Source organism: Panthera onca, chromosome A2 (genome assembly GCF_046562875.1).
Source record: "Panthera onca isolate mPanOnc1 chromosome A2, mPanOnc1 haplotype 2, whole genome shotgun sequence".
NCBI lineage: Eukaryota > Metazoa > Chordata > Mammalia > Carnivora > Felidae > Panthera > Panthera onca.
The window spans coordinates 74,954,275-74,979,050 of record NC_138340.1 but is presented as its reverse complement, the minus strand read 5'-3'; positions in this window follow the sequence as shown (position 1 = coordinate 74,979,050).

Sequence of the window (24,776 nt, the reverse complement as noted above, 5' to 3'; positions counted from 1 at the left end):
CCCATTCATGCTCTGTCTCTGTCTGTCTCAAAAATAAATAAACGTTAAAAAAAAATTTTTTTTTAAAAATGGAGGCTTATTTCGCTGAGATGTGAGTGATATAATTCAAAGAATGCCAGGGGAATTACTTTTTGTGGTGTTGGGGGGCACTGAGTTGGGTGTTAGTTGTGAGGCAGAGGAAGATTTAATATACTAAATCTGAGTATTTTAGAGTTGGGACCTTTAGAATGGAAATGGGGGCCTGGGTGGCTGAGTAGGTTGAATTTTCAACTCTTGATTTCATGGCAGTTCATGATACCAGGGTCATAGGATCAAGCTCTGTGTTGGGCTCACGCTGAGGGTGGAGCCTGCTTAAGATTCTCTCTGTGTCTCTCCCTCTCTCTCTCTCCTTCTGTTCCTCTCTCCCACTTCGCTCTCTCTATAAAGTAAACTTTAAAAAATTAAAAAAAAAAAAAAAGAAATGGGTAGACTTGGAATAATTGGAGAAAGGAAAAGGGTTTTCAGTTGGATATACAGATGGGGGTGTGGGCGCAGGGGACACAGGTGAAGAGGTCACAAAAATGTGAAGGAGATGATTTGTGTTCTGACCCATCACCTCCACTTCTGTGTCTAGACCAACTTTGATGCCCTCTTTCCCTTCCACACCAGCTGGCCATCCTGGAGGGGCACCACTGCTATAAATAATGGCCCAAGAATCAAGTTTCAAACATAGGCTTCACTACTACTTACCTGCAAGTCTTTGTGAAAATATTACCTCTTTCAGCCTCAGTTTCTTCATCAGTAAAATTAGTATAATATTGCTAAATGGAAGATTTTAGTCAGGATTAGTATATTTCATAGAATCTAAGATAAGATTGATTATAAGACATATTTTACGTACAACTAAAGAAAAGGAAAAAAAAATAACACCAGTTGAATTATAGCACCATAAATCTAAGGATGCACTCTGATATTGGAAATGCTAAAATGTGAACATTTTATATGGAAATGTGGAAATGTGGAAATGCTAAAATACAACAAATGCAATATTTAATATTGAGGCATCTTGAAAAATGTAAAGTACTAAACCAATATTATTTATTATTGGTTTTATTTTGTGATATATAATGACATGAACCTGATGGATACACAAAAATGATGAACTCTCATCAAGTTCTGGCACAAAGAAATGAGAACCTAGCCCTTGAAATCTGAGAAGGCAGAGACTTTATGAAATATGACATTGACAAAAATGAACTATTGGGACCTCATCAAAATAAAAAGCTTCTGCACAGTGAAGGAAACAATCAACAAAACAAAAAGGCAACCGACAGAATGGGAGAAGATATTTGCAAACGACGTATCAGATAAAGGGTTAGTATCCAAAATCTATAAAGAACTTATCAAACTCAACACCCAAAAAACAAATAAGCCAGTGAAGAAATGGGCAAAAGACATGAATAGACACTTCTCCAAAGAAGACATCCGGATGGCCAACCGACACATGAAAAGATGCTCCACATCACTCATCATCAGGGAAATACAAATCAAAACCACAGTGAGATACCACCTCACACCTGTCAGAATGGCTAACATTAACGACTCAGGCAACAACAGATGTTGATGAGGATGTGGAGAAACAGGAAGCCTTTTGCACTGCTGGTGGGAATGCAAGCTGATGCAGCCACTCTGCAAAACAGTATGTAGGTTCCTCAAAAAATTAAAAATAGAACTACCCTACAACCCAGCAACTGCACTACTAGGTATTTATCCTAGGGATACAGGTGTGCTGTTTCGAAGGGGCACACACACCCCAATGCTTATAGCAGCACTATCACAACAATAGCCAAAGTATGGAAAGAGCCCAAATGTCCATCGATGGATGAATGGATAAAGAAGATGTGGTGTATATATATACAATGGAGTATTACTCAGCAATCAAAAAGAATGAAATCTTGACATCTGCAACTAGGTGCATGGAACTAGAGGGTATTATGCTAAGCAAAATTAGTCACTCAGAGAAAGACAAATATCATGTGACTTCACTTATATGAGGACGTTAAGATACAAAACAGATGAACATAAAGGAAGGGAAGCAAAAATAATATAAAAACAGGGAGGGGAACAAAACATAAGAGACTCTTAAATATAGAGAACAAACAGACAGTTGCTGGAGGGGTTGTGGAGGTGGGATGGGTTAAATGGGTAAGGGCTTGAGGAATCTACTCTTGATATCATTGTTGCACCATGTGCTAACTACCTTGGATGTAAACTGTAAAAAATAAATAAATTATAGAAAAAAGATAGGAAAAAAAAGAAATACTACCTTGAGGTTTGCATCATAAAAGTGGGAACAGACTTAAAAGATAATCATATTCTTATGGAGCCATTGTGTGCCACAAGGTAAAATTATACATGTGTTAGAACATAAAAATCTGAAGTCTATTACGTATGAAATCGTGTCATTCTTTTGTAGCTGTCCCGGAGAGGAAATCTAAGAGGTCAGATTTTGAGCACCAGCTGCTGTTACCTTTACCTTCAAAGTTCATCTTGTGGGGTGGCTCAGTTGGTTAAGCATCTGACTTCAGCTCAGGTCATGATCTCACAGTTTGTGAGTTCGAGCCCCGTGTCAGGTTCTGTACTGACAGCTCAGAGCCTGGAGCCTGCTTAGGATTCTGTGTCTCCCTGTCTCTCTGCCCTTCCCCCACTTGTGTGTGGGTGCACGCTCTCTCTCTCTCTCTCTCTCTCTCTCTCAAAAGTAAATAAATAAGCATTAAATTTTTTTTTTTTTAAAGTTCATCTTGCAATGGATGGTGAAATTAGTAAAGGAGTAATCTTTGGAGGGTGTTAGTAAAATTCTAACTGCTGTCCCAGACTGTTGACAGCTTCACCTAGGAAATATTCCACATCCTTTGTCTTGCTAAGGAAAGGGAAAACAAACTTAGGCAATGAAACTAGAAAATGTAAGTGGTAGGTAGCTTTAGGGCACGCGAGAACTCTATTCTTAGCGACCATTAGCTATCATTTAAGGACTTTTCTTAGTCAAAGCGATGAGGAAAATAGTATAAATATATTTTTTAAAAGAGATATTTAGAGAACAGAATACTCACTGAACATTCCCCTAATTATCTGCATTTATGAGTACAGATTTATTTCTTGAGCATTGGAGAGAAACTGATTCCATTTCTAGAATATCCAAATCTAAACGATGTGTACTCTAATAGGGTACAAAAGAAGCATGGGACGAAGTGGTTTTTATTCATTTCTTTAAAAAAAATTTTTTTTAAATGTTTTATTTATTTTTGACAGAGAGAGAGAGAGAGACAGAGCATGAGTGGGGGAGGGTCAGAGACAGAGGGAGACACAGAATCCGAAGCAGGCTCCAGGCTCTGAGCGGTCAGCGCAGAGCCCGATGCGGGGCTCGAACTCACAGACCACGAGATCATGACCTGAGCCGAAGTCGGACGCTCAACCGACTGAGCCACCCAGGCGCCCCTATTCATTTCTTAAAAATTTTTAAAACCGCAGTGTAGTTGACATATAATGTTACATTAATTTCAGGTGTACAACACAGTGATTCCACAACTCTGTGTTTTTTGCTGGGTTCACTACAAGTGAACTACCTTCTGTCACTATACAATGCTAATACAGTACCATTGAGCATGTATTCCCCATGCCCGAACTTTCTTCCTCGTGGCTTACTCATTCCATAGCTGTAAGACTGTACTTTCCACTCCCCTGCACCCATTTTACCTATACCCCCCACTCCCCTCCTCTCTGATGACCCTCAGTTTGTTCTCTGTATTTATGGGTTTGTTTCTTGGTTTTCGTTTGGTTGTTTTGATTTTTGGATTCCACAAATAAGTGAAATCATATAGTATTTGTCTTTCTCTGTCTAACTTATATTACTAAGCATAATACCTTCTAGGTCCAACTGTGTTATTGAAATGGCAAAATCTCATTTTTTATGGGTGATTAATATTCCATTATATATATGTGTATATATATACATATATGTGCATATGTATATATAGTATACATATATATACAGTATGCATATATATATATATAGTATGTTTTTTATCCATTCACTTGTCAATGGCCACTTAGGTTGCTTCCATATCTTGGCTATTGTAAATAATACTGCAATAAACATAAGGACGCATATGTCTTTTCAAATCAGAATTTTTCATTTTCCTTGGGAAAATAACCAGTAGTAGAATTTTGGGGTTGTATGATGTTTATTTTTTTAATTTTTTGAGGAACCTCCATACTGTTTCCCACAGTGGTTACACCAATTTATATTCCCACCAACAGAGCACGAAGGTATCCTTTTCTCTGCGTACTCACCAACACTTGTTATTTCTTGTCCTTTTGATACTAGCCATTCTGACTGGTATGAGGTGATATCTCATTGTGGCTTTGATTTGCATTTCCCTGATGATGAGTGATGTTGGGCATCTTCTCATCTATCTGTCAGCCATCTATATGTCTTCTTTGGGAAAACGTCTATTTAGGTCCTCTGCCCATATTTTATTTGGATTATTTGTTTTTTTGGTGTTGAGGTGTGTAAGTTCCTTATAGATTTTGAATACTAACTCCTTATTAGATATATCATTTGTAAATATCTTCTCTTATTCTGTAGGTTGCGTCTTTGTTTTACTGATGGTTTCCTTCACTGTGTAAAAGCTTTTTATTTTGGTGTAGTTCTAATTAGTTTATTTTGCTTTTGTTTCCCTTGCCTCAGGAGACATATCTAGAAAAACATTGTCCAAGAAATTACTGCTATATTTTTTTAAGGATTTTTATGCTCACATTTAGGTCTTTAATCCACTTTGAATTTATTTCTGTATATGGCATAAGAAAGTGGCCCAGTTTGATTTTTTTGCATGTAGTTTTCCAGTTTTCCCAGCACTGTCGTTGAAAAGACTGTCATTTCCCCCATTGTATCTTCTTGCCTCCTTAAGTTGTAGATTAATTGACCATATAAATGTGGGTTTATTCTTGGGCTCTCTATCCTATTCCATTGATCCATGTGTCTATTTTTGTGCCAGTACCACACTGGTTTTTTTCTTAAATGTTTATTTATTTATTTTGAAAGAGAGAGAGAGAGAGAGAGAGAGAGAGAGAGCGTGCATGAGCACGTGTAGGAGAGGGACAGAGAGAGAGGTACAGAGATTCCTAAACAGGCTCTGTGCTGTCAGCACGGAGCCTGACATGGGGCTTGATCCCACAAACTGAGATCATGACCTGAGCTGAAATAAAAAATCAGATACTTAACTGAGCCAGCCAGGTGTCCCTACACTGTTTTTATTACTATAGTTTTGTAGTATAGCTTGCCATCCAAAATTGTGATTAAAAAATGGTTTTTAATTAGAAACTTTTATATATGTACCTTTCATATGTATCAGTCAGAACATTTCACTGGGACCTCACATCACCAAATAGCTGAAGCATGTTCTGAAAACTAGTCTCCACAAGACTAAGGAATTCTCTAGGTTATTCATTCTGATCCCGACTCACAACGTAAAATTTTTCTTTATAGTCTGGTCCATAATGAGGGACATAAAAAATGATCACTTTTCATGTCAGATCAAGATGCACAGCTTGGTCTCAAACTTCTTCTCGGTTAAGAGTATAGTTTGAAGGAAATTTAGAAAGCTCTTTTAAGATTAGATGTTTTGTCCAATTGTTGACAGGGTTCTAAGCAGGGTAAGAAGACGAGGGTAAAGAAAATGAAGGTGGGAGGCTTTACTTTTTGCTCTGTATTTTCTTCATTTGAATTTTTTTACATTGAAAAACCACTGCTTATATAATTCATGTTTTCAAAAATTAATCTTTGATGAATTGGTATGGAAAACAATGAGGGAGAAGAGGTCTGTAAAATATGTGTTGACATAACAATCTTAGTTGTGTATGCACTTAATGACACACCTTCAAAATACATAAAATAAAAACTGACAGAGCTCACAAATCCACAATTACAAATAGTGATTTTGACAATCCTCTCTTAATAGTGTAAGCAAACAAAAAAATCCGGAAAGATATAACAGATTTGAACAACACTATAACCAACATAACCTAATTGTCAAAGAGTGCTACAGTAACAATGGTAGGATGCTTATTATTTTTCACCACACCCAGAATGCTTATCAAGACATACTATATACTGGGCCATAAAACATATCTGAGCACATTAAAGAGTTGAAGTCATACAAGGTATATTCTTTAACCACAACCGGATTGAATTAGAACTGGAAAAAAAAGATATCTGGAAAAGTTTTCAAACAGTTGGAAATTAAACAACCCACTCCAAATAGCCCATGGGTCAAGGAATAAATAAAAGAGGTATTGGAAAATTTTCTATATGAATATGAAAACATAACATATCAAATTTTGTGAGATGTAGAAGCAGTTCTTAGAGAGAAAGTTTATATCTATAAATGCTATATTAGGAAGAAAAGAAAGGTTAAAATCAATTATCTCAGCTGCCATTTTAAGAAGTTGGAGATCAAATTAACCCCAAAATAAACAGAAAAAGGGAATTAAAGATAATGACAGAAATTTCAATTAAGTGGAAAATGAATAAACAAAAGAATCAGTAGAAACCAAAAATCTGTTCTTTGAAAGGATCAAAACCAGCTCAATTTCTAAATAGACTGATAAAGAATAAAGAAAAAGAAACAAGTGATCAGTATCAGGAATGAAAGAGGTGCATGACTACAGATCGTATAGACATTAAAAGTGTAATCAGGAGGGGTGCCTGGCTGGCTCGGTTAAGCGTCTGACTTTGGCTCAGGTCACTATCTCGCGGTTCATGGGTTCAAGCCCTGTGTCAGGCTCTGTGCTGACAGCTCAGAGCCTGGAGCCTGCTTCAGATTCTGTGTCTCCCTCTCTCCTCCCCCTGCTCATACTCTGTCTCTCTCTCTCAAAAATAAATAATAAAAAAGAAGAAGAAGAGGAAGAAGAAGAAGAAGAAGAAGAAGAAGAAGAAGAAGAAGAAGAAAGACTTAGAAGAAGAGGAGATTAGGACCCAAACACACACAGGGGAAGGCCAGGCGCAGACAGACACAGGAGAAGGCAGCCAACTGCAAACTATGGAGAGGTGTCTTAGCAGAAATCAGTGCTGCTAACACCTTGACCTTGGACTGCTAGCCTCTTGAACTTGGAGAACATACACTTCTGTTGTTTAAATCATCCAGGGTGTGGGACTTCGTTATGGAAGCTGTAACAAACTCATGCAGGGACGGATATGTTGTGACTTACTTAAACATTTTTAAATTTTGATTACTTTCAGGGAGTTATGCCAATATTCAAGTATGTGTCAAACAAACCTTCAGGGTTTCTCATGGAGAGAAACTGCTGGCAGGTAGTCCAAAGTTGACTTTTTAATTCTTGAATTCTATATACCAAATGAAAATCTTTCTCTCTGCTGTTAAGAATGGCTGAGATTGATAAGAAAAATATGCATCTATGGCATTTAATTTCGCATGCCCTGGGCTATCTGTTGAAAGTGTATGTTATGAAGCATTCAGTAGTTAGAAAAGTTACAGGATCAGGTATTCTATTGGGTAGCTAAGTTCAGTTGATATCTGTGGGCTGGTTTCAGTCTGCTGTATTGGCTTGCTGTCATATTTAAAAAGATATTCTAGATTACATTCATCTTTTGGAAGAGTTGGGCTGGGTGGTCTTTCAAATTTTGTTTCTTTCCAGTTTAGTATGAGATGATTCAGCTGTTTCTTTTTTTTTTTTTTTAACATGTTTTGTTTTGTTTTGTTTTGTTTTTTTGAAATAAATAAAAGAGAGAGAGGGAGGAGCAGAAAGGGAGGGGAACAGAGGATCTCAAGCGGGTTCCATGCCCCACAGCAGTGAGCCCAATGCGGGACTCAAACTCTGGAACCAGGAGATCATGACCTCAGCCAAAGTTGGACGCTCAGGTCGACTGAGCCACCCAGGTGCCCCAATTTTGCTTCTTGTTAACCTGCTCTATATACCATGCTCGACATTAAGGCTACAGGATAGTTGAAGTTGCAAATTATTTTCTCATGTAGGAAATACTAACGTCCAGATATTCATACATGGTTATAGATAAGTGCTATTTTCTATGTTTAGTGGTTGCAAAACTAAGTTTTCCTGACCTCCAATTCACTGCATTCGATGGTTAAAGTAGTTGCTCCCTCTGACGTGCTCTCAGCCTGCTGTTCAGGAAGACATAATTGTGCCTGTAGAGGAAGATGTGTTGGAAACACTCATAGCAGGATATACTTAAAGCAACTCAAGTTGAATAGAGCTACATTATTCAAACTGAAAACCTGATGAAAAATTTGTTGCAGCATTCCCTAACCAGTTAGAGGTCTCGTTTGGAGGGACATGATAATGATTTGCTATTTATCATGAAGTGTGCCTTTTATATATGTAATTGAATAAAATACATAGCAAGGGACGGTCTTGGATCAGAGTTTCACAGAATAGGATCGGCTGCTGCAAACACAATGTTAATCATCAGCTCTGACGGGAACACAAGAAATAACAAAACATCATTGGTTGCATTTTGATACATGGTTTCCAGCTAGTTACTGAGCAAGCTTAGATACTCGCAGTTGAGTACAGGATCAAAGCCAGTGTTAAGAGAAGGTATTTTAAAGCTCTCCATTGTTTTAATGAAAAAGCAGCACACCCCATCAAGAAGTTTCTGAACCCTAGCCAGAACTCTTCATCTAGAAGGGAATTTAAGTGTTGGGATACTGGAAAGCCAGTCATTAGCTGCCCATCACTCAGCCGACTGGTATTAGCAATAATGCCAACACTGATTACAGATTATAGAGAAAGGAAAGATTTGGGTTTTAAGAAACTCACTGAACGATTAACTTTTGTGAATGAATATGTAATTCCATACTCCTTTGCAATATCTAAATATGCAATAAAGGGCAAAATATATATTTTTTTCTTAAGTTCTAAATAATGTTTGTTTACTATTTCCTTCAAATAGCAACAATGAATCTACCGTCCACACTGAACATGCTAGCTAGATTTCACAGAGGCTGCAAATAGACTTCCTTTGATAGGATCAGAGTTTTAACTTGGTAAACATGTTTCCTTAATAATTCAGTATAGAAACAGACATGGCCCAGAAAGCATGTATTACCCAACAATGTATTTAAGTAATGTCATCACTAGAAAAAAAAACAAAAAAACAAAAAAAAGGACTGAATAAATTGTTGCAATAAATAAAAGTGACAAAAAAACTGATTAAAAAAAGAGAGGGATTTTAATTTTTCAAATTTTTCTACTGAACATTTAAGTTTGAAAATGCAGATGAAATTAATGTTAAGAAGATGCTTTTATTATGATCATTAATTTGCTAATGAAATGATTAATTTTCAAGTTAATTTTTAATTTTAATCACAGGAATATAGGTTCATAGTTAAAACGTTAAATAGTAACAAAAGTCTTATAATGGAAAACAGCCATCCCTTTCCAGCCTCTTCCCTGGAAGCAATAGGTTTCAAACTTAGTTTTCTCTTTTGCTATATATAAAGTGGAGAATCCCTTTCTCTTCTCTTCCTTAAAGTAATTGCAAACCATCATTCCTGGTTTAGTCTATCATCAGGGTTTTATTATCATGACTGTATCAATTAGGGTCTATCAGAAAATTACCCAGTGGAGAGGCCCCCGGGTGGCTCAGTTGGTTAAGTGTCTGACTCTTGATTTTGGCTCAGGTTATGATTTCATGGTTCGTGAGTTTGAGCTCCATGTCGAGCTCTGCATTGACAGCGAGGAGTCTGCTTGGGATTCTCTCTCTCTCCTTCTCTTTCTGCCCTTCCCCTGCACGTGTGTGCTCTCTCTCTCTCTCTCACACACTCTCACTCTCTCAAATAAATAAACATTGAAAAAGAAAAAGAAAAAGAAAAGAAAATACTGAGTGGGAATAACGATGCACAATGCTGTAAGCAGCAGCCGTAGAATCTTCTCTTATTAAGTGCTCTATTTCAAGTGAGTGATTTTTCAGATCACCAGGTTAATGGGTCAAAGTAGCACCTTACAATACAGATTTAATATCTAAAGATGCCCATCAATCAAGTACCTTGACCCTTCTTATGGGTAGGAGATGAAAGTTGCATAATTTGTTGTTTACATTGGAAGAAATATCCTGTTGTGTGCCCCACAACACTGAACCTTCAGAACCATTGGAATCAGAGTCTTGAAACTGACTCTTGAGATTTACTCACATCTGTCAGTATGCCGGTGATCATCAAGGTATCTAAGCTTCCTGATCCTTCCAGCTCCTTCCTTATCCATCCAGCAGGATGTCATAAAGATAGCGGACCAGTCTGATGTCTTGTCTTGCGGGAACAAACTTGGGTTTCTATAATAATACAAAGCATGCAATAGCACCGACTGACTGTGTAGGATGCATTTAGTGTGTTTTGTTTCCTCCTTTTATCTAAGTCCTCAGTTTTGGGGAGGAATTATCAAACCTCTTAAATCCACATTATGCTTATTTCTCATGTAATATATCTTTCAAGTAATTCTTTTTTATCATCTGTCTTACCTTTCACAATCAAGTTGCAAAACCAGTACCAATAGGGCTAACATTGTTCTTTAAGATCATATTAAAATCTCCTCCAACCCCTGTCTGTGGAAACTCCATGGTTTTGCCAAGATTTGTAAAAATTCAGAAGTTTGCCTTCATCCACATTACCTATGGCTCTGGGTCCTCTGTCTTTTGCTGAATTTTCAAAATTCATTTTACCTTACTGTCCCACTGTCTCCCAAACATACAACAGACCTTTTTCTCCTTAATTCTCCCATTCTTCGAAAATGCTCAGCCAGGAAGGAGTTTCAAGGAGTGGAACTGTAAAGACCATGGTGAGAAGGTTGGGGGTGGGGTTGGGTTCATTTCAGCTTTACATGGTGGATAACTGAAAACATAGGACTAACTGCATGATCCTCGGAAGCCATAGTTCTTTTCTTTTTCTGTTTTTAAAATTTTATTTATTTTTGAGAGATAGAGAGACAAAGCACACATGGGGGAGAGGCAGAGAGAGAGAGGGAGACACAGAATCCAAAGCAGGCTCCGGACTCTGAGCTGTCAGCACAGAGCTCGATGCAGGGCTCAAACTCACGAACCGTGAGATCATGACGTGAGCTGAAGTCGGACGCTTAACCGACTGAGCCACCCAGGCGCCCCTGATGCCTCAATTCTATCAACTCAGCTGCAGCTTCTCACCAACATGTGCAGTCCTTTTCCTCCCCTCTCTTCTCCTGGCCCCCATACCCGAATTCCCACTCAATGATAAATAATACTACTAGACGTCATCAAGCACTAACCATGTACCTGCTGCCTTATCTAGATTTTGCTCGAACAACCCTGTGAAGTGGGCATAATCATCCCCATTTTGCAACTGAGAAAACTGAGGTAGAGAAAGACTCAGCAAATTGCCCCCAACTATGTATTTTATAATTTAAACTATACAATCTATAATTATTTGCTACCGCACTACACTTGTGAAGACATTATCATAAATAAAAGTTTCTACTTTAGGAGGAAGTCTAGTGCAAGTTGTTAACATATGAGTATTTTACCCATCCTCCATGTGTACTTAGCCATGAGCCCATGTTTGACAGGTTTCATTGCTCTGTTTCTTCCTTTGGACCTTTTCGTGCCAATACTTGAATTCTCTACCTTGGTTACTTTCACTGAGCTATAAAATATTTATTTGGGTCTGTGTGTGTGTGTGTGTGTGTGTGTGTGTATGTATGTGTGTGTGTGTAAAACTTAATTTTTTTAAAGCAGTCCCAGGTTCACAGCAAAATTGAGAGGAACACACAGAGATTTCTTATATTTCTTTTGCTCCCACCATATATAGCCCCCCCCCCCATTATCAATACCCTCCACCCAGAGTGGTACATTTGTTACAACTGATGAACCTACCTTAACACATTATAATCACCCAAAGTCCATAGTCTACCTTTGGGCTCACTCTTGGTGTTGTGCATTCTGTGGGATTAGACAAATGTATAATGACATGCATCCATCATCGTGTTATCATACAGAATATTTTCACTGCCCTAAGCATGCTCTGTGCTCTACCTATTCATCCCAATTTCCCATTCCCTGGCCTCTAGCAACCACTAATCATTTTGCTGTCTCCATAGTTTTGACTTTTCCAGGATGTCATATATTTGGAAGCATACAGTATGTAGCTTTTTTCACATTAGCTTCTTTCACTTAGTAATATGTGTTTAAGTCCCCTCCATGGATTGTTAGCTCTGATAGCTCCTTTTTTTTTTTTTTTTTTTTGCAGGGAGATGGATAATGAACAATATTTTACTGTCTGGATAGACAAGTTTATCCATTCAAGTTTATCCATTACTGCAGGACATCTTGTTTGCTTCTAAGTTTTGGCCATTATGAGTCAACAGCAATGGAACTGTGCAGGACTTCGTGTGAACACAAGTTTTCATGTGCTTTGGGTAAATAGCAAGGAGAAAGATCACCAGATCGTAAGGGAAGAGTATACTTGGTTTCGGAAGAACGCACCAAGCTGTCTTTCAAAGGAGCTGGTCCATTTGGCATTCCCACCAGCAATACACGAGACTTCCTGTCCCCCCCCCCCCCCCCCCCCGCCATCTGCACCAGTATTTGCTGATGGCAGTGTTCTGGAGTTTGGCCATTCTCCTAGGAGCATAGTGGTATGTCACTGTTGTTTTAATTTGCATTTCCCTAATTATAAACGATGTGGAACATCTTTTCATGTGCTTATTTGCCACCTGTATATCTTCTTTGGTGAAATGTCTGTTAAGATCTTCAACCCGTTTTTTAATCTGGTTGTTTGTTTTTTTTCTTGGTGCTTTGGGTAATCTTTTGATCAAGAGGATAGTAATAAAACGCACCCTAAAATTTTCATACCCCTGAGACGATCTCTCTGTTGTCCCCACAGAAAAACAATACATTGGCTGAATGTGGAAATGCTGTGGACATTACCTTAACATGATCCCTTTGTTTTGGATGAAAGGTCTGATGACAATCTGAATTCAAAGCACTTTCAAATATCACAAAACTAGTTAACAAAGAGATGGAAAGCTGAGAGACAAATTAGATATGAAGAATTAATCCAGGAGTTGCAACTATCCGCCAGAAGAAAATAAGGCACAAATAGGAAAGAAAATATATTAGACTTATAGAAGAAAATTTTTATGTTTGAAAAAGACCCAAGATGGAGGATTAAGCACACTAACCACATGCCAAGAAACACTAACCATGGGAAGAGTAAAACCAACCAGCTTGGAGACTATTTTCTAGCCAACAGTGGGAAGATATTGAGAGACCACAAACTATTTTTATTTTGAATTACTTGATGTAGCTCCTTAGAGCGTGGTGGCAGACAGAAGAGTTGGAAAGAAAGGAAGCCCACAGCCAATTTTATAGCTACTGAGAATTATCTACTGAGCAAAGAAAATAATGCATTAAAGAAAAAGCTAAAATGCAGTGTATCAGATATTCCACATAGGAGATTCAGAATGAAAAGGGAGCACCATTTCTGGGCTACGGATGTTCATTGTCCTAACTCCCACCCCACAGACCCATGAGTACCCAAGTGGTTAAACAAAGAATCCAAACCATTAACACCCCAGCTCCCATGCTACTCATTTTTAAAGGGAAATATTTGGTCAGCATACAAGTATACACAAGTAAGAGTCCAGAGGAAGTCTTGGATATTCTTGGAAAAATCATGGCTATGGATGGCACTGGCCATATTCCAACATGAAGAAACCAAAACCAATGAACCAGTCAGCATGGAACCCTTGTAATCATCTTGCAAAGATATGTAAGAAATAAATAAGAAGAATGTACTCTGCCAACCACAGATTAAGGTTGTACTTTTTTGAAGAACAAGAAAAGATCATTTTTATACAATAATAGTAACAAGAAAATTTCAGAGAACATGAATGTGGTGAAAGCATCAAAGAATATGTGACAGAATAAGAAATGGAAATGGAACCATTAGAGCTATAAAAAATTGAAGACAGAAATAAAATTCGTTGCATTTTTTGTGTCAAATATCTTTTGCAGTGAAAGAAATGTAACAGGATAAATAAAGCTAGCTCTGTTTCCTTTCTAATCCTTCCATCCTCAAACAATTACACTCTAATTGGGTATGTTTCCTTTATACATTTACTACAAATATATGTGACCATAAATAAGGAATAATATTATTTTATGCTTTTGGAATTCACACAACCATATCATATTATATAGATTGCTACTATAACTTGTTTCTCTTTTTTAGGCAAGTACTACCTTTAAAAAGCTTTTTCATGTTGATCTATTCCAGTCAAATAATTGTCTAGCGTTTCATTGTATGAATAAACTTCAGCTTATCCATTCTCCTACTGATAGGATTATTAATCAGTGTTACTAACTACCTTTCACTAGTACAAATAGCTTTGGAATAAATATCCTTAAGCTCATACAGGTGCAGAATCTTCAAGCTCCTATAGATGAAGAACCTTCTCTGGCGTAGACTCCTAAAAGGGGCTCAGAACTATGTACAACTTGGATCCAACAAAGTATTGTCAATTTTTCTCCAAATCATATTCTCATAAGAATGCATACAGTTCTAATTTCCTCCCATCTTTGCCAAATACTTGACAATTTACAGCATGAAATGGCAACTCAGAGTGACTTTAATTTGCAGTCCCTGATTGCTATGTGGTTGAGTATCTTTTTATAAGTTTCATAGCCCATCATGAGTCCACTTATGTGAATTGAATTGCCTATTCATATAGTCCAAGATTGGGTTAATTGGCTTATTCTTTACGTATTATGGCTATCAATCCCTTAGGGGCTAAAGGCCTTGCAAATATTTTTTTTTGAAAGAATAACTTTTCCTTTAATGTATAAAATGGTTAATTTTGTTAGGAATTTAAAATTTTAAAATGCATCCATTTTGCCATTTAGGATTTGTGGTTTTGTGTCTAAAGACACTGTTTTTTCCCTGATGTAATGAAATGATCTCATGCATTTTTCTTCTAAGAGTTTAAACTTTTCTCTGTTCATATTTAGGTCTAAGAACTTCTTTGAAAACAAAATCATAGTGTTGAATTTTATCAAATACCATTTCTATACCTGATGAGATGTTCAAATGGGTTTTCTGCTAATCTGTTTATATAATTCAACACATTAATAGATTTTCCAATTTATTGGGAATGCAAACCTGCTTTGCATTTCACCAAAAATAACCCACTATGATATTTTATGATCACTAGTATTTTAATAGCATAAAAGAAGAGATAAGCCCCAAGTAATTTTTATTCCCAAATACCACCCAAAGTAAATGAGACATCTAGAGGGAGACTTTGAAGTAAAGAAGCTGTCCTTGCAAAAGTTATCTTGTAAACAAAATAAATAAGTGACTTCCAAATCAACTGTACAATACAATGCAAAATCACCTCATATTTCTCTAATGCATTGATGCATTTGGTTCCTAACATATTGTTAGAACTGTTACTTTGGCTAAGTGAGACTGACTTTACCTTTTTCCATTTGTTTGTTTATTTATTATATTTATTTGAATTCGAGTTACTTAACATACGCTGTAGTCTTGGCTTCAGGAGTAGATTCCAGTGATTCATCACTTACATATAACACCCAGTGCTCATCCCAACAAGTGCCCTCCTTAATGCCCATCACCCATCTAGCCCATCCCCCACCCACCTCCCCTCTATCAACCCTGTTTGTTCTCTGTTTGAGTCTCATGATTTGTTCCCCTCTCTGTTTTCATCTTATTTTTCCTTCCCCTCCCTTTTGTTCATCTGTTTTGATTCTTAAATTCCACATATGCGTGAAATCAGACAATATTTGTCTTTCTCTGACTGACTTATTTCGCTTAGCATAGTATACTCTAGTCCCAACCACGTAGTTGCAAATGGCAAGATTTCATTCTTTTTTATTTTGATTCTTTTGGTTTCATTCTTTTTGATCTTTGAGTAGTATTCCATTGTGTATCACATCTTCTTTATCCATTCATTAATCGATGGACATTTGGGGTTTTTCCATAATTTGGCTATTACTGATAACACTGCTATAAACATTGGGGTGCATGTGTTTGTTCAAATCAGCATTTTTGTATCCTGTGAATAAATACCTAGTAGTGCAATTGCTGGGTCGTAGGTAGGGTAGTTCTATTTTTAATTTTTTGAGGAACCTCCATACTGTTTTCCAGAAGGGCTGCACCAGTTTGCATTCCCACCAGCAGTGCAAAAGAGATCCTCTTTCTCTGCATCCTCACCAACATCTGTTGTTGCCTGAGTTCTTAACATTAGCCATTCTGACAGGTGTGAGGTGGTATCTCATTGTGGTTTTGATTTGTATTTCCCTGATGATGAGTGATGTTGAGCATCGTTTCATGTGCCTGTTAGTCATCGTGATGTCTCCTTTGGGAAAGTGTCTATTCACGTCTCCTGCCCATTTCTTCACTGTATTGTTTCTTGGATATTGAGTTTGATAAGTTCTTTATACCCTTTATCTGATGTGTCATTTGCAAATATCTTCTACCATTCCTTTGGTCGCCTTTTGGTTTTGATTGTTTCCTGTGCTGTGCAGAAGAAGCTTTTTATCTTGATGAGATCCCAATAGTTCATTTTTGCTTTTGTTTCCCTCGCCTCCGGAGGCATTTCTAGTAAGAAGTTGTTGCAGCCTATTTTTTACTATAGGATTTTGATGGATTCCTGGTTTTCCTTACATCTAGCACTTTCATCCATTTTGAGTTTATTTTTGCATATGGTGTAAAAAAGTGGTCCAGGTTCATTATTCTGAATGTCGCCATCCAGTTTTCCCAGCACCATCTTCTGAAGAAACTGTCTTTTTTCTATTGGATATTCCTTCCAGCTTTGTCGAAGATTAGTTGATCATATAGTTTTGGGTCCATTTCTGGGTTCTCTATTCTATTCCATGGAGAGGTACCTGTCTGTTTTTGTGTCAGTACCATACTGTCTTGATGATTATAGCTTTGCAATACAGCTTGAAGTCCAGAATTGTGATGCCTCGAGTTTTGGTTTTCTTTTTCAGGATTGCTTTGACTATTCAGGGTCTTTTCTGGTTCCATACATATTTTCGGATTATTTGTTCTAGCTCTGTGAAGAATGCTGGTGTTATATTGATAGAGACTGCATTGAATGTGTAGATTGCTTTGTGTAGTATAGACATTTGAACAATATTTGTTCTTCCAATCGATGTGCATGGAATGTTTTTTCCATTTTTTTGTGTCTTCAACTTTTTTTCATAAGCCTTCTATAGTTTTCGGCATACAGATATTTTACCTCTTTGGTTAGGTTTATTCCTAGGTATCTTATGGTTTTTGATGCAATTGTAAATGATTGATTCCCTAATAATCTTTTTCTGCTGCTTCATTCTTGGTGTATAGAAATGCAACCGATTTCTGAACAATGATTTGATATCCTTCGACTTTGCTGAATTCATGTATCAGTTCTCGCAGTTTTTTGGTGGAGTCTGTTGAGTTTTCCATGTAGAGTATCATGTCATCTGTGAAGAGTGAGAGTTGGCTTCTTCCTTGCCAATTTGTATGCCTTTAATTTTGTCTTGTTGTCTGACTGCTGAGGCTAGGACTTCCGGTACTATGTCGAACAACAGTGACGAGAGTGGACATCCATGTTGTTGTGTTCCTGACCTTAGGCAAAGCGGGGTAAAGGGTATATGGAAACCCTGTGATATTTTTGCAACTTTTTTGTGAGTCTGAAATTACTTTAGATACAAAGTGAGAAACAAAAGGCAAAACCCCAGCTATTGGATTTTTGTTGTTTCTCCCTAATGTCCATGCTTACCTTTATTATTTCCTTCCTTTTGCTTCTATTTGGTTTACTCTCTTTTTCCTTTTTGTTTTGTTTTGTTTTTTGCTTTTTTGTTTTTAACTTCTTTAGTTGGATTCTTAGCTTATGATTTTTAATTCCGTGTCACGTCCTGCAAATGTCTTTGTATTGGTTGTGTGTTTCTGCATAAAACATGATCCCCAAAGTTAGTAGTTTAAGACAACAAAAAATCAGAAGGGACTCTTAAATACAGAGAACAAACAGGGTTGCTGGAGGGAAGGTGGGTGGAGGGATGGGCTAAGTGGGTGATGGGCATGAAGGAGGGTACTTGCTGGGATGAGCACCGGGTGTTATATGTAAGAGATGAATCACTGGGTTCTACTCCTGAAGCCAAGACTACACCATATGTTAAGTAACTTGAATTTAAATTAAAAAAAAAAAAAAACACGACAAACACTTAGTAACTTCACAACTTCTGTGGGTCAGGAATCTGGGCTTAGTGTAGCTGGTTCCTCAAGCTTTGTGGTTCTCCAGAAGCTGTCATGAAGGTGCCAGCTGGGGCTGCAGCCAACTCAAGGCTTGAGTGGGGAAGGATCTACTTCCAAGCTCCCCCACACGATCATTAGCAGAGTTTAGTTCTTCATTTGCTGCACTGAAGGCCTCAGTCCTTGCTGGCTCTTAGTTGGAGGTTGCCCCAACTCCTTGCCACATGGACCTCTCCATGTGGCAGCTTCAACAGTGAGCAAGGGAGAAGAGCCAGCAGCACAAGCAAGATAGAAGTAACCATCTCCTACACCCTGTTCTCAGAGACATCCTCTCATATTTTCTTCATTGAAAACAAGTCATTAGGTCCAGCTCACACTCAGCTGGAGGGGATTACACAAGGACCAAAACACCAGGCCATGGGAATTAAGAGGAACCATTTTAGAAGCTGCTTACCACAGTATTCAAGGCTATCCATTTTGCACTCAAATTACATTTCATACATTGGTATCATTGTGAATGATCTCACTGTTAAGTCTAAATATTTTATGGTTTCCAATATAATTTTATCTTTCACCCATAAATTGTTTTGTAAAAAACTATGTGTGTGTATATATATATATATATATATATATATATACACACACACACACACACACACACACACATATATATATATACCATCAAATGTTTTGCTTTATACTTACAGTGATATTCCTTTCATATTTTTTTCCTTTCTTGCCATTTCTGTTAAATGGATTATACTTTATTTATTTACTTGTATTTCTCTATTGGCTAAGAAGTCATAGTACAATTTATTAAAGGGATTGCCCATAAAAGTTTAACATGCATACCTGATATCTAGAGATGATCAATATTTATACCTTTCTTCTGAATAATAAAAGCTATTTCAATATTTTAACTCCAATTTCCATTCCTCCCATTTTATAAATGACTGTTATTTAGTAATCCATTTCCACTTTATTTTAATCTCTCATCCACCATTAATGATATTTTCCTCTTCCCCCACCTCGAGTCTTTCCTTATTTAGATCCATCCACACGTTTACCAGTTTTGTTTTAGTTTACATTGTTTTTTAAATTGTGGTTGTTGTTTGTTTTAGGGGCTTCTTGGGGGGTTTACCATTGTTTCCTGAATCCTTCCATCTGGGTTCAGTTTTCTTCTTCTTGAAGTTTACTTTTAGTAGGTTCTTTCGGGAATACTTCTCATATGTTGGAATTCTTTTGTTCCTTTTCTTTCTTTCTTCTTTCCTTCTCTCTCTTTCTCTCTTTCTTTCAAGTAGGCTTTACACCCAGCGTGGAGCCCAATGCTGGGCTCAAACCCATGACCCTGAGATCAAGACCTGAGCTGAGATCAAAAGCCAGATGCTTAACTGACTGAGCCACCCAGGTGCCCCAATGCTCCTGTTTCTTAAGCACTCTTGTATAATTGTCATCTCTTGTATTGAGCTCACCCTCTTCATTGTCTGCACTTACATTCTGCTATTTAGCCTATCTATTGAGCTTTGAGGACAGTGAAATTTTTCATAATTAGAAGATCTTTCTGATTCTGTGACCCTTCTTCTTTTCCACTGGTTTTCTTCTTTCTTTAAGATGCAGTACCTTCTTTCATTTGTTTAATTATTACAATCTTACTCATTTCATCATTTTTTAATCTAAAGAGTGTGAGGTGTTTATTCTTCTGCTTGCTGTTTTTGATTCCACCCCCACCCCCTATGGATTGTTTTCCAATATATTTTTATTTTTTTATGTAGAAGTTCATGTTTAATGGGTTTTTTCTCCCCTGTGGGAATTCTATGTGGAAAAAAATGATGGCAGTATCCTCTAGAATAGTTTTGCCTTTGCTTCTTTTGGGTACCCTGAGTAAGTCACAAAGCCCTGGATAAATTTTCATTACAATATAATGTAAAGGAACATTATGGGGCAATAAAATCCAGGCCCCTCTTCATTACCAGATATAAAAGCTCAGTCCTTTTTTATTTGTTTGTTTATTTATTTACTTTTTGAGAGAGAGTGTGAGCGAGGGAGGGGCAGAGAGAGGGAGACACAGCATCTGAAGCAGGCTCCAGGCTCCAAGCTGTTAGCACAGAGACCAATTAGGGGTTCGAACTCATGAACCGTGAGATCATGACCTGAGTCAAAGTCAGACACTGAACTGACTGAGCCACCCAGGTGCTCCCAAAGCTCAGTCTTTTAGAACAAATGAGCAAAGGGGGGAAGAAAAGAGAGAGGAAAACCAAGAAACAGACTCTTAATTATAGAGAACAAATCGATGGTTATCAGAGGGGAGGGGGTTGGGGGGCTGGGTGAAATAGGGGATAGGGATTAAGGAGGAACATGTTGTGGAAGCACCCGGGTGCTGTATGGAAGTGTTGTATCACTATATTCTGAAACTAATATCACACTGTAGGTTAGCTAACTGGAATTTAAATAAAAACTCGAGAAACAAAAAGTTCATTCCTGGTGTTTTCGTGTCCACTTGAATGCTCATTGTGTTGGTTTTCCACTTTCTTTTAATTTCAGTTTCTCTAACATTTCCCTTCCTTCTGATCGGACCAGCTCTGCCTCTAAAAATGTATTGCTATATGATATTGTAACATGTCATTGTGCTTTCTTTATACTGTGAAGTGGGCCCAACAGTCAGATCTGTCCAATGAAAGATCCACAAGTTTGCTGAGACTAGTGTGTTCCCCCCCCCCCAGGGGAGACATTACATCCAAACGCAAACTGTCACCTGGATGGACACCCCCAAGTTTACCAGGGACTCACACCTAAACGCAGAGTATTTGGCACCAAAACAGTTTGTTTATCCTCAAATCCTACAAGACCACTCATACTTAAGTGAATAGTAACCATGACAACAGGAAGGGGGCTCTCTCATGGAACATGGCCCCATATCTTTCACCTGGGCCTCACCCATTCATAGAAAGGAAAAGGACCGCTAGATTTAAGTGATTATATAATACACGCTAAATATGTATTTCAGAGAAAGAAGGTTTAAATGATGCATAATTGGTAATAAATGGAACAAAAAATACTCAAAGATGGAATAAATGTAGACTTCCCACAAATGAAAGTCTGAAACGTTCATCAAAATGAACTTATAATGTTTCTGAAAAATAAATAAATAGATAAATAGAAAGTGACCAAGAATAAGTTTCATTTTATGAACTATTTTTACTTATACTCTAGGATAAAATAAGCTCATAATTATGTTAATATTATTTTGAACCAAAATATTTATCATAAGAGCAAACAAGAGATAGAAATATAAAATAAGTCACAACAAATCTCTAATCTTAATTTTGAATTTGAAATATCAGGATGAACTGATGATTTTTCTCCCTTAAAATTTTCTTTTCTAGTCTTGATCTCTGAAACGATGTATAATCAGTGGTTCTAACTACCATTCTTCTCTAAACAGAACCTAGAGTGGGTGTAGGAAACATACAGGAATATTCTGGAACATGTTGGCACACACACACAAAAAAAAAAGCTACCAAAGGCTAATGGATTATGTCAAAAGTACACACAGCCAGCTTAATGGGCTCCCGTGGCAAAAGATGTGACAATTTGAGCATCAATGAGAATGATGATTTCAATTGTTTAAAACACACTAAAAATATAAAATTCTATGAGTTATTAGTGATATTTAAAAAAGGATAAAAAAAAGAAATAAAGGATAACTCATTGCACGATATCGGAGGTTACTAGGGCACAAAATCATTTTGAAAATTTGTAACAAAAGGAGAAGAGCATTTATCCTGCCTTTGCAAGATGAACTGTGTTTCAGAGGAAACTAGTATCTCCAGTGGATGAGGGCATGTGTTTGTCTGTACAAAAAATGCTAATAAGTGCAGAAGGAGTAACAGAATTAGACAAGTGACCATTTTACAACTTCTACATAATAAGACTTCAGATAATGGTCATCAATAGGCTGTAAAAGTGCTAGATGAAGTGTTGATGGCAACTTTTACAATGAAGGAAACAGTGGCAGCACCTGAACGCTGAACCTAAGTATCTCTTAAAAGTGACACAACCAGGGGCACCTGGGGGTTCAGTCAGTTAAGCGTCTGACTTTGGCTCAGGTCACGATCTCACGGTTCGTGAGTTCAAGCCCTGTGTTGGGCTCCACGTTGACAGTGTGGACCCCGCTTGGGATTCTCCCTCTCTTTACCCCTCCCCACCTTGTGCTTTCTCTCTCAAAATAAATATGAAAACAAGTGAGACAACCAGAGTTGAAGTGCCTTCTAATAAGATGCAATGTGAAACTATAGCACCATCCATGATGAAATTTAAACCTGAATATAAGTAACCTCCAGATCCAACTCCCAGGCTATAGGAAATAAAGGAGAAACAAGTCAATTACAACAGAGAGAATGTTTTATGACAACAATTTTATGAGAAACTTAGAGATGAGAAAATACAAATAATGAAACTTATTTGAATCTTAATTTAACCAAACAGTAAAAAGACATTTTTGGACAACGTCCAATTTTGAAAGTTAGAATATGGGCTAAATATTATAACATTGAATATTAGATGATGTTAAAATTATTAAATAATTAATAGTATTAACTAGGAATATACTTAATTTTTATGATGTAAGAAAATGTCTTATTTTTTAATTCACATAGAAATGTTTATGGGTAAAAGAACATGACATCTGGGATTTCCTTCAGAATAGTCTCCCCAAGAAATCAGAGAGGGTGTAACAAAACCAGTTTGGTTATATGGATGGTTGTTGAGGCTGGATGGTAGTTATAGAGGATTCTCATAGTCTCTTGTGTATTCTGGAATGTTTCCTAATAAAAGTAAAAAAAGAGAATGATTTGTCTTTTAGCAAAGCACCAAATTTGAAGAATAAAAACTAAGAGTTTTCGAGTGGTTTTGCATATAAAGCTGGTCACCTACAATTTTTTTCCTCTGATACATTAAACAGCAGGAAATCATGGAGAAAGTCTATAAGGCTGCAGAAAACTTAATGTAACCCGAGAAGACTTTACCCAACCAGGAATTTATTTACAATTAGGGCAACAGAGAAAAAGCTTTTAAATGTGCACCAATTCAGGATTGTTAATAGCCTCGAAATCCTATTTGGAAAAATAATCCAGTCTACTTAAAGATTAATCAAAGTCAGGAATCTATGAGCGGGGAGTCTGTATTATGGAAGAACGGACGAGCATTAAGTCCAGTTTTAAATCATGAGATTATTCTAAAAATTATGCCAATTATTTTTATAAAACATGATGCAGTTTTGAAAATTACTGATAGAATAGCCCAATATTCTTTAATATCCCCTTTTCTATTTTCCTTTATAGTGTTTACAATAATTACTAATTTAGACATTTATTTATAAGTTTATTTCATTCAGGTCTGATTCCAATCATGAGTCTATAAACTGCTGGGGCAGGGACCACTTTTAAAAATGTGTATAATTTTCATCATAGTGGGCACCCAGCATCTAACGTAGCCTCCCACATAACAGGAATTTAGGAATTTTTTGAACAGATAATTACATAATAATTTGCAATTATTCATTAAGCCAAAATCCCCAAAGAGGACACTAATATGTTAGAATTGGGGAAGTTTTATTTATGTATTTATTTATTTATTTATTTATTTAAAAATTTTTATTTGATTTGACTTGATTATAGAGAGAGAGAGAGAGAGCACATGAGTTGGGGAGATGGGCAGAGGGAGAAAGAGAGAATCCCAAATAGGCTCCACACTGTGACAGCAGAGCCAAGCATGGGGCTCGATCTCATGAACCAGGAGATTGTGATTGAGCGAAACTCAAGAGTCAGCAGCTCAACTGACCAAGCCACCCAGGCACCCCTATTTTTAACCTTTTAAGATATCCAAACAGTTTTATAAAGAGGTTGTTCCGTTTTCTATTCCTGCCAGCAGTGTAGGGCTTTCCAATGCCTCCGATCATTGCCCTTATTTGGTATGACCAGCCTATTTAGTTTGAGCCATTCTAATTAGGAGTTCAGTGTTATCTCGTTGTGGCTTCAATTTGTGTTTCCCTAGTGAACGATGGACTTCTTTTCATGCATTTATTTGCTATCTGTAGATATTCTTTGGTGGAGTGTCTGTTCAAATCTTTTGCCCTCTTTAATTTTGAGTTTTATTAAGGTTTGAGAATTACTCATATATTCTGGATACATGTGCTTTATCAGATATGTGACTTGCCGATATTTTCTCCCATTCTGTTGTTTGTCTTTTCATTCCTTTTACAGTGTCTTTTGAAAAGTAGAGTTTTTCATTTTGATGGAGTCTCATTTATCATTTTGACCTTTTTTTGAATTGTGGTTTTGGTATCCGATTAAGAAATCTTTGCCTAACCTGAGATCACAGAGGTTTTTCTCGTAGTTGTCCTAGGTGTTTTACGGCTTCAGGTTTAACCTTAGGTCTCTGATCTGCTTTGAGTTACATTTTGTATATTGTGTAAGGTATGGC